This window comes from Scophthalmus maximus, chromosome 2 (genome assembly GCF_022379125.1).
Source record: "Scophthalmus maximus strain ysfricsl-2021 chromosome 2, ASM2237912v1, whole genome shotgun sequence".
Taxonomy (NCBI): domain Eukaryota; kingdom Metazoa; phylum Chordata; class Actinopteri; order Pleuronectiformes; family Scophthalmidae; genus Scophthalmus; species Scophthalmus maximus.
The window spans coordinates 2,176,426-2,190,807 of NC_061516.1; positions in this window are offsets into that span (position 1 = coordinate 2,176,426).

The following is a 14,382-nucleotide window of genomic DNA, read 5'->3' on the forward strand; positions in this document are numbered from 1 at the left end:
ACTCTGTGCGGTCAACATGTAATTATTGATGCTGCGTACACGCCCTCCCAGCCTTTGCGTGAGGAGGACTGACAGAGGGTTTTGCACATTATAGTGTGAGTTGAGCCAAATATGCACATGAAGCAAATTTCAGTCTGTGAAACTCCTGGACCAGCTGACAAGTTTGCACACATTGAGCACATTGGAATATTAACAAAGGCAAAAAACAAGTACAGCTTCAGTGTTTTACTGCAAGAGATAGAAGATGGCCAGTTAACACCTCGACTCCACTTATACTGTCTTTGATTTCTTGCTAGTAATATGCAATTTTTACAACTTTGTTTTGTCATTCTGTTCATTTTTTTTGGTGAAAATTATGTTTATTCAGGTACAGTCAAAGTATACATTAAAGATACATTTTTCTTTTTTATTATCTGAACATGTGTTCAGAATTATATCTATGAATTCCTTGTCTAAAACTTGTGGATTTAAGTGCAATAGATAAAGGTTCTATAGCAACAGCAAAAAGCAATGGACTCAGAAGGCACCCCTGGCGAGTACTTCTTTAAAGCGTGAAAAATTGTGATTTCATCCCATTTGTACATACCGAGAACCTTAGGTGAAGAATATAAATGTGCTATCCAGGATGTGAACTTGGAACCAATACTAAATCTCTGGTGTCACAGTGGATACTGGAGAGAACAGGACATTGAGTAAGCAACGAATGTTAGAGTAAGAGTGTTGGTCTTTCACAAAGCCGGTTTGATCTGATGATATGATGTTTGGCATGACCGATTCAAGTCGTAGGGCCAGTGCTTTAGCCAAAATTTTATAGTCCGCATTTAAAATAGAGATGGGGCGATAAGAGCCACAGTCAGAGTCGTCCTTGTTTGGCTTCAACAGTAAGGTTATTTAGGCCTCCGTAAGGGTTTGAGGCAAGGCACCCCGGTCCAGAGAGTCATTGACTCGGCAGTAACGTATTGTGTCACTTCCGGTTGTTGTTGCTTCTGTGAACTGTGTTTATCCACCGCTCCTCCTCGTCTCTCTTTAACACTGCGGTTTCCTTTAACTATTGGGACAAATATCCGCTCCACTCTCCCTTGCTTAGTCTAAACACTCACAGCTCTCTTCCTCTTTTAGCGACTCGCTCGCTAACTCACAGCGGTTGACACGCTCTATCTGCGCTCCGCACTGTAGCTTAGCTAGTTAGCTTTAGCAGCTAACAAAATACATTCTTCCTCTCCTACTGTCTCCTGGTCTGTTTGCTCCATGTTTAGTTACTCCTCTGCCTCCTTTAGCGATAATGATACTTGTAGTAAGTGTAGTTTGTTTGCTAGGATGGAGGCGAGGTTCAGTCTGTTAGAAGCTCTGCACCATGGAGAGTAAGTCGTTAGCTGATACTGTTAGCCAGTCCCCGGCGGTCGGTGCGAGCCGCTCCAGTGTAGCTTCTTTAGGTCCTTCAGCTCCCCCAGCAGCTCCCGAGCAGCCAGGAGGACAGGGCGGCTGGGTGACTGTCTGCAATAAGAGGCATAGTCCTAAACTGAAGCTCACGGTTCACCACCAACCACTTCACGTTTCTAATAAATTCTCCCCTCTCGACACACCCGCTGAGGAAACAACTCTGATCATTGGTGACTCTGTTTTGAGGAACGTGAAGTTAGCGAAAGCAGCGACCACAGTCTGTATCCCAGGGGCCAGAGCAGGCAACATTGAATCCCACCTAAAACTGCTGGCTAAGGATAAACGTAGATATGGTAAAATTATAATTCACGTCGGCAGTAACGACACCCGATTACGCCAATCGGAGTCCATGAAGATGAATATTGATTCGGTGTGTACTTACGGAGCAGCAATGTCGGACTCTGTAGATTTCTCTGGATCCCTGCCCAACTTGAACAGTGATGACATGTATAGCCGTACATCATCACTAAACTGCTGGTTGTCGAGGTGGTGTCCAGATAGTGCAGGATAGTTATCAAAACTTTACTCCCACACAAATTGATGATGTTGGTGATAGTGCAGCAGCCTCACTACGTTCCACACTTCACACTGTCGCCCCTCTGAAAAAGAAGACAGTCAAACAAAGGAGGATAGCTCCATGGTTTAATGCACAGACACGTGCTTTAAAACAGACGTGGAGGAAGTGGCGTTCCAATAGTCTAGATGATTCTCACCTAGACTGGAAAAATAGTTTAATTACATATAAGAAAGCCCTCCGAAATGCCAGAACCAATTATTATTCTTCACTAATAGAGGAAAATAAAAACAACCCCAGGTTCCTCTTCAGCACTGTAGCAGGCTGACAGAGAGTGAAAGCTCTACTGAACAGTCTCTTCCTCCAACTCTAAGTAGCAATGATTTCATGAGCTTCTTTACTTATAAGATTATTACCATCAGAGAAAAAAATTACCAGCTTCCTCCCACTAATAGCACAGACACACTGTCCATTACAGTAGCTTCTGAACCAATAGTATCGCCTAATTTATATTTAGAATGCTTCTCCCCTATAGATCTGGCTGAGCTGACTTCACTTGTCTCTTCATCCAAGCCATCAACCTGTCTTTTAGATCCTATTCCATCAAGGCTATTTAAGGATGTATTACCTTTAATTAATAATTCCATATTAGATCAGATCAATTTATCTATATTAACAGGCTATGTACCAAAGGCCTTTATGGTGGCAGTAGTTAAACCTCTGCTCAAAAAACTGACTCTAGACCCAGATATCTTAGATAACTATAGACCCATATCAAACCTCCCCTTTATCTCTAAAATCCTTTAAAAAACTGTTGCTAACCGGTTATCTGACTATTTACACTGGAATAGTCTGCTCTAAGACTTTCAGTAAGGGTTTAGGAAACATCATAGTACAGAAACAGCACTACTGAAGGTTACCAACGACCTTCTCATGGCCTCAGATAGTGGACATGTTTCTATTCTCGTCCTTTTAGATCTTAGTGCTGCATTTGATACCATCGATCACAAAATTCTGTTACAGAGACTAGAACACTGGGATTAAAGGAACAGCACTAGAATGGTTTAAGTCCTACTTATCTGATAGATTTCAGTTTGTTAACGTTAATAACAAATCTTCCGTTCATACAAAAGTGAGACATGGAGTACCACAAGGTTCTGTACTGGGACCGATACTTTTCACTTTATATATGCTTCATTTAGGCAATATTATAAGAAAACACCACATTTATTTCCATTGCTACGCTGATGATACCCAGCTGTATTTATCTATAAAGCCAGATGAAACTAATCAGGTAGACAAACTTCAGGACTGTCTTAAAGACATAGAGGCCTGGATGACTTATAATTTTTTACTTCTAAATTCAGAAAAACTGAGGTCATTATACTCGGCCCTTAACACCTCGACCAGGACATGTCCTTTGACTCACACATAAAACAAGTCTCTAGGACAGCCTTCTTTCACCTGCACAATATCAAGAACATTAGAAACATCCTATCTCAAAAGGATGCTGAAAAACTAGTCCATGCATTTGTTACGTCTAGGCTGGACTACTGTATTCATTACTGCTAGGATGCCCCAATAGGTCTGTGAAAAGCCTCCAGTTAATCCAAAATGCCGCAGCACGAGTTCTGACAGGAACTAGAAAAAGAGATCATATTTCTCCAGTGTTAGAACCTCTGCATTGGCTTCCTGTAAAATTCAGAATAGAATTCAAAATACTGCTCCTAACCTACAAAGCCCTTAATAATCAAGCTCCATCATATCTTACAGAAATCATAGTTTCATATTATCCCAATAGATCATTTCGCTCTATAAATGCAGGACTACTTGTGGTTCCCAGAGTCTGTAAAAGTAGAATGGGAGGCAGAGCCTTCAGCCACCAGGCTCCTCTCCTCTGGAACCAGCTCCCAGTTTGTGTCAGGGAGGCAGATACCCTCGCTACATTTAAAGTTAAACTTAAAACCTTCCTCTTTGATAAAGCTTATAATTAGAGCTGCTCAGGTGTTTTATAAACTATTTCTTTATTATGCTGTTAAAGGCCTAGACTGCTGGGGGAACTTATATCATGAGCATCTTTCTCCCTCTCCCATTCTCTCCTTCTCCCTCTCTCTCTCCTTCTCCCACTTTTTCGATCTCTCTCTCTCTCTCTCTCTCTCTCTCCCCTCATGTATCTACATTACATGTCACTAACTCTGTTTTCTCACTCTCCTAGTAGATCTGACCCCAGAGCTGCAGGATCCAAACCCGTCATTATTATTTTTGTTATTATTATTAATAACATTATTGTATTTATAAGTGTCAGTTTTCACTAATTATAAGTATCAGTCTGGTAGAAATTAAAGCAACTGTTATAATCCCCCGATATGTTTACAGTACATGTCACTAACCCTGCTTGTGTTTTCTTTCTCTCCTAGTGTATTTCTGACCCCAGAACTGCAGGACCCAAACCCGTTATTATTATTATTAGTAGTAGTAGTAGTAATATTAATATCATCACTAATAATAACAACAACAAAATTGTATTTTTTAATTATAAGTATTAGTGTGGGAGAGATTAAAGCGGCGGTTGTACAACTGTCCTCTCTCTCTCTTCTGTCCTACTGTCTCTCCTCCCACCCTCTTTCTGCCCAGTTCTCCTCTCTTCCCCATTTCTCTCCTCACCCCATCCGGTCGAGACAGGTGACCGCCCACAACTGAGTCTGGTTCTGTCAGAGATTTCTTCCTGTTAAAAGGGAGTTTTTTCTCTCCACCGTCGCCAAGTGCTTTGCTCATTGTGGGATTTGTTGGGTTTTCCCTGTAAAATTGTAATATTGACCTCACTATGTAAAGTGCCTTGAGACAATGTATGTTGTGATATACAAACAAAATTGAATAGAATTGAATTGACCATGTTATAAAGGAGGGGCGTTAATTTATCAATACATTTGTTACAAAACTCTACTGGGAAGCCATCTGGACCAGGGGCCTTGCCACAATCGAGCCTGTAATTTCCCTTGGTTTCAAAGATTGATCCATTTTACTCACTTTAAGTAAAGGATGGGAATTCCAGGTTGTCAAGAAAGCTCATCATACCCGAATCATGAACATGGGACTGTGAGGCATACAACTCAGAGTAGAATGTCTTAAATGATTCATTAATAAGAGATGGAGATGGAATCAGTTTTAAGATGTTTTAGGTGGGAGAGTACCCTTCCTCTCTTAACCTTACGATTGAGATCTTTAACATTCCATGAGACAAATCTCAGACATGCCCCTCCATTTTTCAATGTGATGGCTTTATCCATAATCAACCGCTAGGGTATATGAAAGTGAAATATAGGGCCTTGTTGAAGGGAGAGGAGGGAAGAAAAAAACAAACACAAACAAAAAGAAAAAAGACAACACTAATTACTAAGGATCTGTAGGACCTAACACCTGAAATCCCCATAAACCGAGCTCTCAGAACAGAGAGCATAAAAAAGCCACTTCACCTTCCTAAGTCTGTTCTAACAATGAGAACTAGCAGCAGGACTCCAAAAACAGTGTTACTTCCGTATGACATGAAATTAAATTCTCTCTAACATGCCTGAGCAGGCAGGGCTCCTGTATCTGCATCTGCATATATGTAGATGCAGATACAGTATACGTATACGTATGCAGAATATATTACAATTGAGCATTTTCGGAGAAAAACAGCCGTGTTTATAAAGTATGGCAACCAAATTGCTAGATAATAATGAACATTATATAATTTGAAAAAAAGAAAAAAGAAAAAAAAGAAAGGGGGGACATGTTGCAGGAGAGTACCTTTAAAGAGAATGGCTGGCTGACAAATATGCCCATGCCTCACTTCAATTACACATCAGATTGTTTAGTTGTGTAAATAGAATAAACATAAAGGAGAAAATTCAGGGAGATATGGACGACCACTGTCCCGCTCACCCTTATCAAAGCTGTCCGTCAGGGACTGTCCATTAGCACGCATCCAGTCTGAGGCAGAGGCTAAATACATGGAGTTCAGCAACCATTAACCGTTGGGATGACTTCGACGAACCGGTCGTTAAAGTCCTGGGCTTTTGTGGAGCGTCAAAGTATTAGCTGCCGTCCTGGAACTCGATCTGGAGACGGGCAGGATGCAGCAGGCAGAATTTTATTCCTTTCTTGTTACGAGCGCTCTTCATGGAGTTAAACGCGGCTCGTTTTTTGGCTGGACCAGCACAGATGTCCGGGTATACTCTCAGTTCCGAACCATCATAGTCCAGTTTGTGTTGCCTGCCCCATCTGATGACCTTCTCCTGGTCTTGGAAACGGAGGAATTTGATGATGAAAGCTCCAGGTCTTCCCGCTCGGTCATATGATGAGCCCGCTCAATCTCCGGAGGGCTGCTGAAAATGCCTGTGACCCTGGAGAGCAGGCACCCAGGAGCAGTCCAGACGACCGGGGCGTAACACAGCTTAGAGTCTGTAAGATGAGGCAACCCACAGCATTGATGGCTGGAAACTCACGACGAAGAGCAGGTACGGGGAGAAGCCAGGCCACCGAGGAGACAGGCAGACACACTGACAAAGCTCGTAGTCGGGGGCAGAAGGCAGTGGTGTTTACCGTGGCAGAGACGAGACAGGGAGGTCGGGGTGAAGCAGGGTCGAAGCCGGGAAATCAGTCCAAACGCTGGAAAGTCTGTCATCCCTCACCGTCAGATGTTGCTCCTTCCCCCTCCGAGGATGGTTCCTCTTCGTTCGGGGTTCCAGGAGAAGGAGCAGGGGGAGCCTCCCACTGGGGATTTATAGGGGCAGCCAAGGTCCTAGTGGGTTGGTCAGGGTGCTGCTGATGAAAATCCCTGATGAGGAGAAGTCCAGGATGTGTCGAGCCAGAAACCAGGATCTCTCTTCTGGCCCATACCCCTCGCAGTCGACAAGGTATTGGAGGCCCCTTCATCATCGACATCGGGATAAGATGAGGCGACGGACGGAGTAGGTGAGACCCCCGTCAATGAACCGCGGAGGCGATGGAGGTTGGGCAGCAGGGACCAGTGGGCTCTCTCGGACCAGTTTGACCTTAGAGACGTGGAGCGTTGGATGAACCTGCATGGACTGGGGGAGCTTGAGCCTCACCGCCACAGGATTGATGACATTCTCGATGGTGAAAGGGCAGATGAACCTTGGTGCCAATTTCTTGGATTCAACCCGTAGAGGAAGGTCTTGAGTTGACAGCCACACCTTCTGCCCAACCTGGTATGTGGGCGCCTGAGAACGATGACGGTTGGCAGAGGTGGCATAAGGTTCAGCTGAACGGAGGAGAGAAATCCGTGCTTGGGTCCAGGTGCGGTGACAACGGCGGATAAAGGTCTGGACAGCCGGGCAGGAAACTTCTTTCTCAAAGGCCGGGAAGAGTGGAGGTTGGTACCCATGTGCACATTGAAATGGAGAAAGACCCGTGGCGGAGCTGGTCAGAGTGTTGTGAGCATATTCGACCCACAATAGCTGTTGGGACCAGGATGATGGATTATGTGAGACCATGCAGCGAAGCGCCGTCTCCATCTCCTGGTTCTTACGTTTCGTCTGGCCATAAGACTGGGGGTGGAACCCGGAGGACAGACTGACCTTGGCTCCAAGCTGTCCACAGAATTCCTTCCAGAAAACACAGGCAAACTGGGGTCCTCGATCTGATACCACGTTGACAGGGAGACCATGAAGCTGTAAGACGTGGCTGTCTCTTTGGCTGAAGGGAGTTTTGGCAGTGGCACAAAATGGGCCATTCTCCTGAACCGGTCTACCACAGTGAGGATGGTCGTGTTGCCATCAGATGGGGGTAGACTGGTGATGAAATCTAGTGATATGTGGGACCAAGGGCGATGTGGCACTGGGAGAGTCTGTAGGAAGCCAGCTGGAGCCTGGCGAGATGACTTGTGCTGGTTACAGACTGGGCAGGCGTTTACAAACTCCTTTTTGTCCTCCTTTAGGGTAGACCACCAGAACCGCTGAAGGAGGAAGTCACGGGTTCTTTGGATCCCCGGGTGACAGGTGAGCTTGGAGGCGTGGGGCCACTGGAGAACGTCAGACCTCAGGGTTTGGGGAACGAAAAGACGGTTAGCGGGGCAAGCACTGGGTCCAGGTTGACCCTCGGTGGCAGACCTCACCCTTTCCTCAAACTCCCAGATCAAGGTGGCAATCCTGCAGGAGCCCTGGAGGATGGAATCAGACCCATTGACAGCATTCTCCTCCCCTTGGAACTGGCGAGACAGAGCATCAGGCTTGACGTTGCAGGAACCAGGACGGTAGGAAAGGGAGAAATGGAAGCGGGTGAAAAACAGAAACCAACGTGCCTGGAAGTCTCTTGACTGTGCTGATATACTCAAGGTTCTTGTGGTCAGTCCATACCAAAAAGGGTTGTTTAGTCCCCTCTAGCCAGTGTTGCCACTCCTCCAAGGCCAACTTGACGGCCAGCAGCTCCCTGTTGCCAATGTCATAATTTCTCTCTGCGGGTGGGAGGCGTCGAGAGAAAAAGGCACAGGGGTGGAGTTTCTCATCCATGGCCAAACGTTGAAATAAGACCGCCTCCACTCCCACGTCAGAGTCATCCACTTCCACCACAAACTGACGATCTGGATCCGGTACCTGGAGGATGGGAGCGGAGGTGAACTGGGACTTGAGGGTCAGAAAGGCCTTTTCTGCAGCCTGAGTCCAGAGGAAGGGGACCTTGAGGAGGTGAGAGCTGTGAGAGGGGCGGCAAAATATAGCTGTAGTTGCGAATGAAACCCCAGGAACCGTTGCAACTGCTTGCGGGAGTCTGGAACTGACCAGGGGTCTCATTTATAAAACTGTGCATAGGATTCTTACTAAAAGTGTACGTGCGCCCAAAAGCCGAAAATGGCATACGCCGAAAAGTATTCAGACTTCTAAAACCGTGCGTACGCAGATCTGTGCGCAATTCTCCCTTTATAAATCACAGATCACCTACAAGTGTGCGTACGTGAATCAGCCTCATATCCCGCCCTGTACACGCCCATTTTAACCATAAATAGTCAATGCAAATCACCTCATGAATGCTGATCCGTATATTCATGACCCTGGCATCCAATTGTGAGACAAAAAAAAAACACCTCACTTCTCAGACACTGACATAGACTCGCCTGTAGGGAGGGGGACGCCCGGAAAACAGCGTTATTCGGTGCCACAGCAGCGGATCACTAATAAAAAAAAACAGTGCGAGAGGCGACGTGTTGCTGCGGCTGTCACCTGTCAGTGGGACAGAGCAGACAGTGGGAGAAATTAGAAAAAGTGGTCCGATCTGAAGGTTCACTACATCTTTCTACTCCTTCACCAACATGTATTTTATTTGTGTTGCTTGAGTTTTATTTTAAATGTGCAACATAAAGAATCTCATTCATTCAAGGTGGAGGCAAAGAGGAACATTTCCCCAGCTAACTTCAGTTCACGACCTCACCGTCTGTGTCGCTTATTCCCCTTGTCTCCAGAATGTGTGTACACTGTACGCAAAGTTCAAAGATTGCTTTCGGTGCGCACATTCCCCCGTCAAGTTTGTTTCTTATAGATCACAACCTTTGCGTGGGAATGTGCCGTACGCACGTTTCCAGCCTCGTTTTGTGCGTACGCCACGTTTATAAATGAGACCCCAGGAGGTTACCCCTGATACTTTGGCTGGATCCATCTGCATACTGCCCTGGCCCACAATGTACCCCAGGAAGGGGACAGAAGTGGCGTGGAATTCACACTTCTCTGCTACCACTCATCCCCCTCCCGTATCCTGACCAGATGGAAGGCGTTGTGTAGGTCGAGCTTTGTGAAATGGTTGATCCCTGGAGCAGCTCGAACGCAGAGGAGATGAGGGGAAGGGGATAGCGGTTCTTGATGGTGATGTCGTTGAGTCCCTGGTAGTCAATGCAGGGCCCTAAGAGTCTTATCTTTCTTCTCCACAAAGTAAAACCCCGCCCCGGCAGGAGATGACGAAGGGTGAATGATGCCTGCAGCTAAAGAGTCATTGATATAGGTGTCCATGGCTTTCCTCTCAGGGGTGGACAGGGAGTACAGACGCCCCTTGGGAGGGGATGTGCCGGGATGCAGATCGATGGCACAGTCATAAGGGCGATGAGGGGGTAAGGCCATTGCATTGGCCTTCCTAAAGACCTCCCTGAAATCCTAGTACACAGGAGGAACCCCTGCCACATCTGGAGTCGACTTGGGCCAAGGCGCGTGCAGAGGTTTGGCAGCTTGCCGGAGGCAGACCTGGTGGCAGGAAGAGCTCCACCCAAGGATGGCGCCTGTTGTCCAGTCTAGATGTGGGTTATGACGACGAGGCCAAGGGTACCCTAGGATCACAGGAATACGTGGTGATTGCAGGATGTGGAACCGGATGGTCTCATGATGGTTACCAGACAGGAACATGTGGACTGTAGTGATCTGATGAGTGACGGTCCCCAGAAGATGACCGTCCAGGGCGTTGACTGCTGTTGGGTGAGAGAGCGGAACCCGACCAATCCCCAGTTGGCGGGCGAGCCCTTCAGCCATGATACTGGCGTCAGCCCCAGAGTCTATGAAGGTGGAAAGGGAATGGGAACCCTCCTGGAGGAGAAGCTTGATGTGAAACAGGGTTCTTTGGTTTAGGAAAGGTTGCATGGAGGTATGGCTCACCAGTACTTCCCCCTCTACTGGTGAGCCCTAGCTTTTGCTGGACAGTGAGAGACAAAATGGCCGGCCTGGCCACAGTACAGACAGAGGTTAGCCTGTCGTTGATGCTCCCGCTTCTCCGGTGTAAGGCTGGTGCGGCCTAGTTGCATGGGTTCAGGACCCCCTGGCTGTAGTCCTGCAGGGGTGGTGGAGTTGGTGGCAGGGGAGAATCTTTGTTGACGGCCTTGAGGTTTGAAGAGGCCTGCTTCTTCTCCTGTCTCCGAGCCCGAACCCGGAGATCCACTCGGATGGCCAGCCCAACCAACGCGTCCAACGTCGATGGGAGATCATGAGAGACTAGCTCATCCTTGATGTAGTCAGCCAGACCATGACGAAAAGCGTCACAGAGGGCCGAAGAGTCCCAGTCACTCCGGCGGGCCTTGGTGCGAAAGTCTATGTAGAAGTCGGCCACCGACTGGTTCCCCTGGTGCATGCTCATGAGACCTCGTGCTGCCTCTGAGCCGGTAACCCCCAAGCCAAAAACCATACGAAGCTCTTGGGAGAATGCTTGGAATTAGGCGCAGGCAGGAGTCTGTCTCTCCGACTCAGCGGTCCCCCAGAGACAAGTTCTCCCCGTCAGATGGTTGACGGTGAATGCTACCTTAGCTTCCTCAGAGGCAAACGTGTGGGGTTGCAGGTTTCAGGATCCCCAGCATAGGGTTCAGGAGTCCCCACTTGGGGCTCAGGAGCATACCTGGGCGGAGAAGGTGCAGGAGCCCCGCTGTCGTCACCAGCTGTGGCAGACGCAGCCATGCTAGCTAGTTTAGCTGAGATGCTCAATGCTCGAATTGACGCTGGCTGTCTATGTTTTCAGTTGCTCATTTCACCACAGAACCTTTAGATATTAGTGTAAAATGTTGGTTGGTCGTAGAAGTGAAGACAGTTATTTAGTTTTGGTAAGTATATTAAAAGTTTGATGGGAGCCCCGCGCTCGTCCGTCTGCTCACTACCCCATCAAACCAGAAATCAGTAGTAACGTTTAAGTGCAAATCACCACCACCATCCCAGGCACATCATACACACGATTTAGTCTTGAAATATACTTGCTTTTAACTGCATCATGGGTGCCTCGCGTATCCTGCGTCCGTCAGTTATGCGTTTCCTTAGAAATGAATGCTAAACGTCTGCAAAAGGCAATACGCACATAAACGCACATATCCATAGGCAAACTTCAGTGTCACCATGATTTTTTTGAATGCAAATCCAGACATTCTATACAGTCTGCGTTCTGTGGTGTGTCCTCTAGTGGTACATTTTAGTAACACGTATAGTACACACATACTACTTAGCAAGTATGTGGACACTTAGGCACACAATGCATTTTGTTGACAATGTTAACATGGCTAAAAAGCAAGTATATCGGCGGCCTTGCACATTTTAGTCTTCAACCAAACAATGGTGTCGCTGCAGTTTCCTGTACATTGCAGTTCATAGACCATCAGGGGGTTCTCACAAGATTGTTGTTGCTGTGGAGAAACTTAAACAGCCATTCTGGTGGGCCCCCTCTCAGCTTGAGCCAAAGGCAATTGCCTGCTTTGCCTATAGCAACACCAAGAATTTTGTGAAAACAAAAGATTATTTAAAAAAAAATTCATTCAATAATGACCAGCAACACCATATTGTCATATAGCAACTACTAGGCAACAGCAGTGAAAAAATCCTGGCGCTACCCATGAGCGCAGTAAACACGACATTATAAGACGGCACATGACATGGAGTAAGCAACGTGCACAGTCACAGAGTAATGCTAAGTATGGAACTAACCTTTGACCAACAACATAAGCCTCTAAGTACTCCTCACAGATTTTGAACCAGTCGATATCAACATGGTCAGTTGTTACCAAAAATGAATGTACCAAAATAACTTTTCATATCTGTGGGTAGGGATCATCCACAATCATATCTGACAGAATTAGATTTTCTAAAGTTTGATTAAAGGTAAATATAATTTGCTCTGTCTCCTAAATTCCTCCCTCTTTTAGCCAGACAATAGGTTTGTTCCCTGAGGGAAAAAAAAAGACAAGAAATAATTTACAAGCATCATTTTCATGATGCCAGACAGATAGAGAGGGTTTTCTTTGAGCAGGCCTAATGCCAGTACCCACAGTCTCTGTTATAAAACATGACTGCGGTGATGAAACCACAGAGGTGTTCAGGCCAGCAGAGACTTGTTAAAGTGACACCATAAGGGTTTCCCACTGGGGTTGGAGTCAGTGTTGTAACACTTGGCTCTCGATTCTTCAGGGCTAGAGTTCAAAATGACCAAAAACCAACCAACAACTGTTTGAGGGATTTGAATTTGCACAAATCTCTGTAAATTTGTCAGATTAGTGTTTGTACATTTAATACGTGATTAACTGTGAAGTTTTCCCAAAGGACTCAAGATTTATTATTCATATTACAATTTTAATCTGTCTTAAATTCCAAAACCTTCCACCCACTGCAGCAGATTTGAATCAGTTAATGAAAATTTTTCTTTGTAAATTGTATGTGTGTTGCCCTGCACTACCACCATGTTATGGAAGGATTTAGCATACTTTATAACTGTTCTGAGGCCAGGTAGCCTCGGCTGATGCAACAAGGACACAGGGGCTGTTTGATTGTATTGGGCAGCGTATGCAGAGCAGAACTCAGCTCTGTGCCTTCTCAAGACCCACGTGGGGGGTTTCAAGTGTTTCCGTGAGTGATGAATAACAGCAGACCTGTGGTAATAAAATAACAACAACCAATGTCAATGAGTGAGAAGAAGGCTGTGAAATATGTTCTGTATGATGACTTCACTGATGTGGTTTTATAGTCACATCTTCCTTCAGCTGGCAGGGAAGCAGCGGGGTTTCCAGAGTTAAAATATCTGCAGGTGAAAAAGTTCACGTTGGTAATCTGACATGGGGGAGTGGGCCGTGTTCTGTCAGCTGGTGTTTTGTATTTTGTCTTTGACGCGAAACTAAAATATTCAATTTTTTTAGGGGGGGTCATTAATAGGAAATCTAAACCCTTTTTTATTCTGTTTTTCTGCAAAAGGCATTTCATCACAAAAGTTAAAATTGGAATAAAATGTTGATTTATAATGGTAATTTCTGTCAGCTTGCCGAAATAGACATGAAGGGCTGTCGCGAAGGTCTTATATAACAGCACAGTCTTCATAGCCTTAGAGTCTCTGAGTTTTATAATGGTATAGACATATTCACTGAGTTGATTCTTAACAACAGGAAAGAATGGTTCACAACTGTTTAATTTGTATTTGTGGATGTGGTCTTTAGCAAGTGACAATTAAAGATTTATATATATTTACAATGATATAATACTTTTACCCCTCATTTTCCATCTAGAAAAATTAAACATATGGAAAAACATACTTAAAACAAATAAAAATGTGTACACAATAACCATTGTGGAAGAGTGCGTTTATCACAGCGAAATAAGAGTTTCTGGCTGGTAAAAGAAAAGGGGAAAAAGCACTTTAAGCTGTTTTTGTAAGGTGTCCTTGAGAGCTCACAGCACTGACCTTAAGAAAACACATGCAAATAGACAAAACACAAGCAAACTATGAAAACATCTTCATCAATTTGAAAACACATGCGCAGCATTTAGTAAACGCAGTGTAAAGACCACAACACAACACAGACTGCAACAAAAAACAGAAGTGTTCCCAGAGAACACTTAAAGTGATGCATACAACCATGGAGGACCTCAAGGGACATGGAAATTGAAATAATAATAGATTTCTTTATTTAATATCTAATTATACGTTAAAAACAGGAA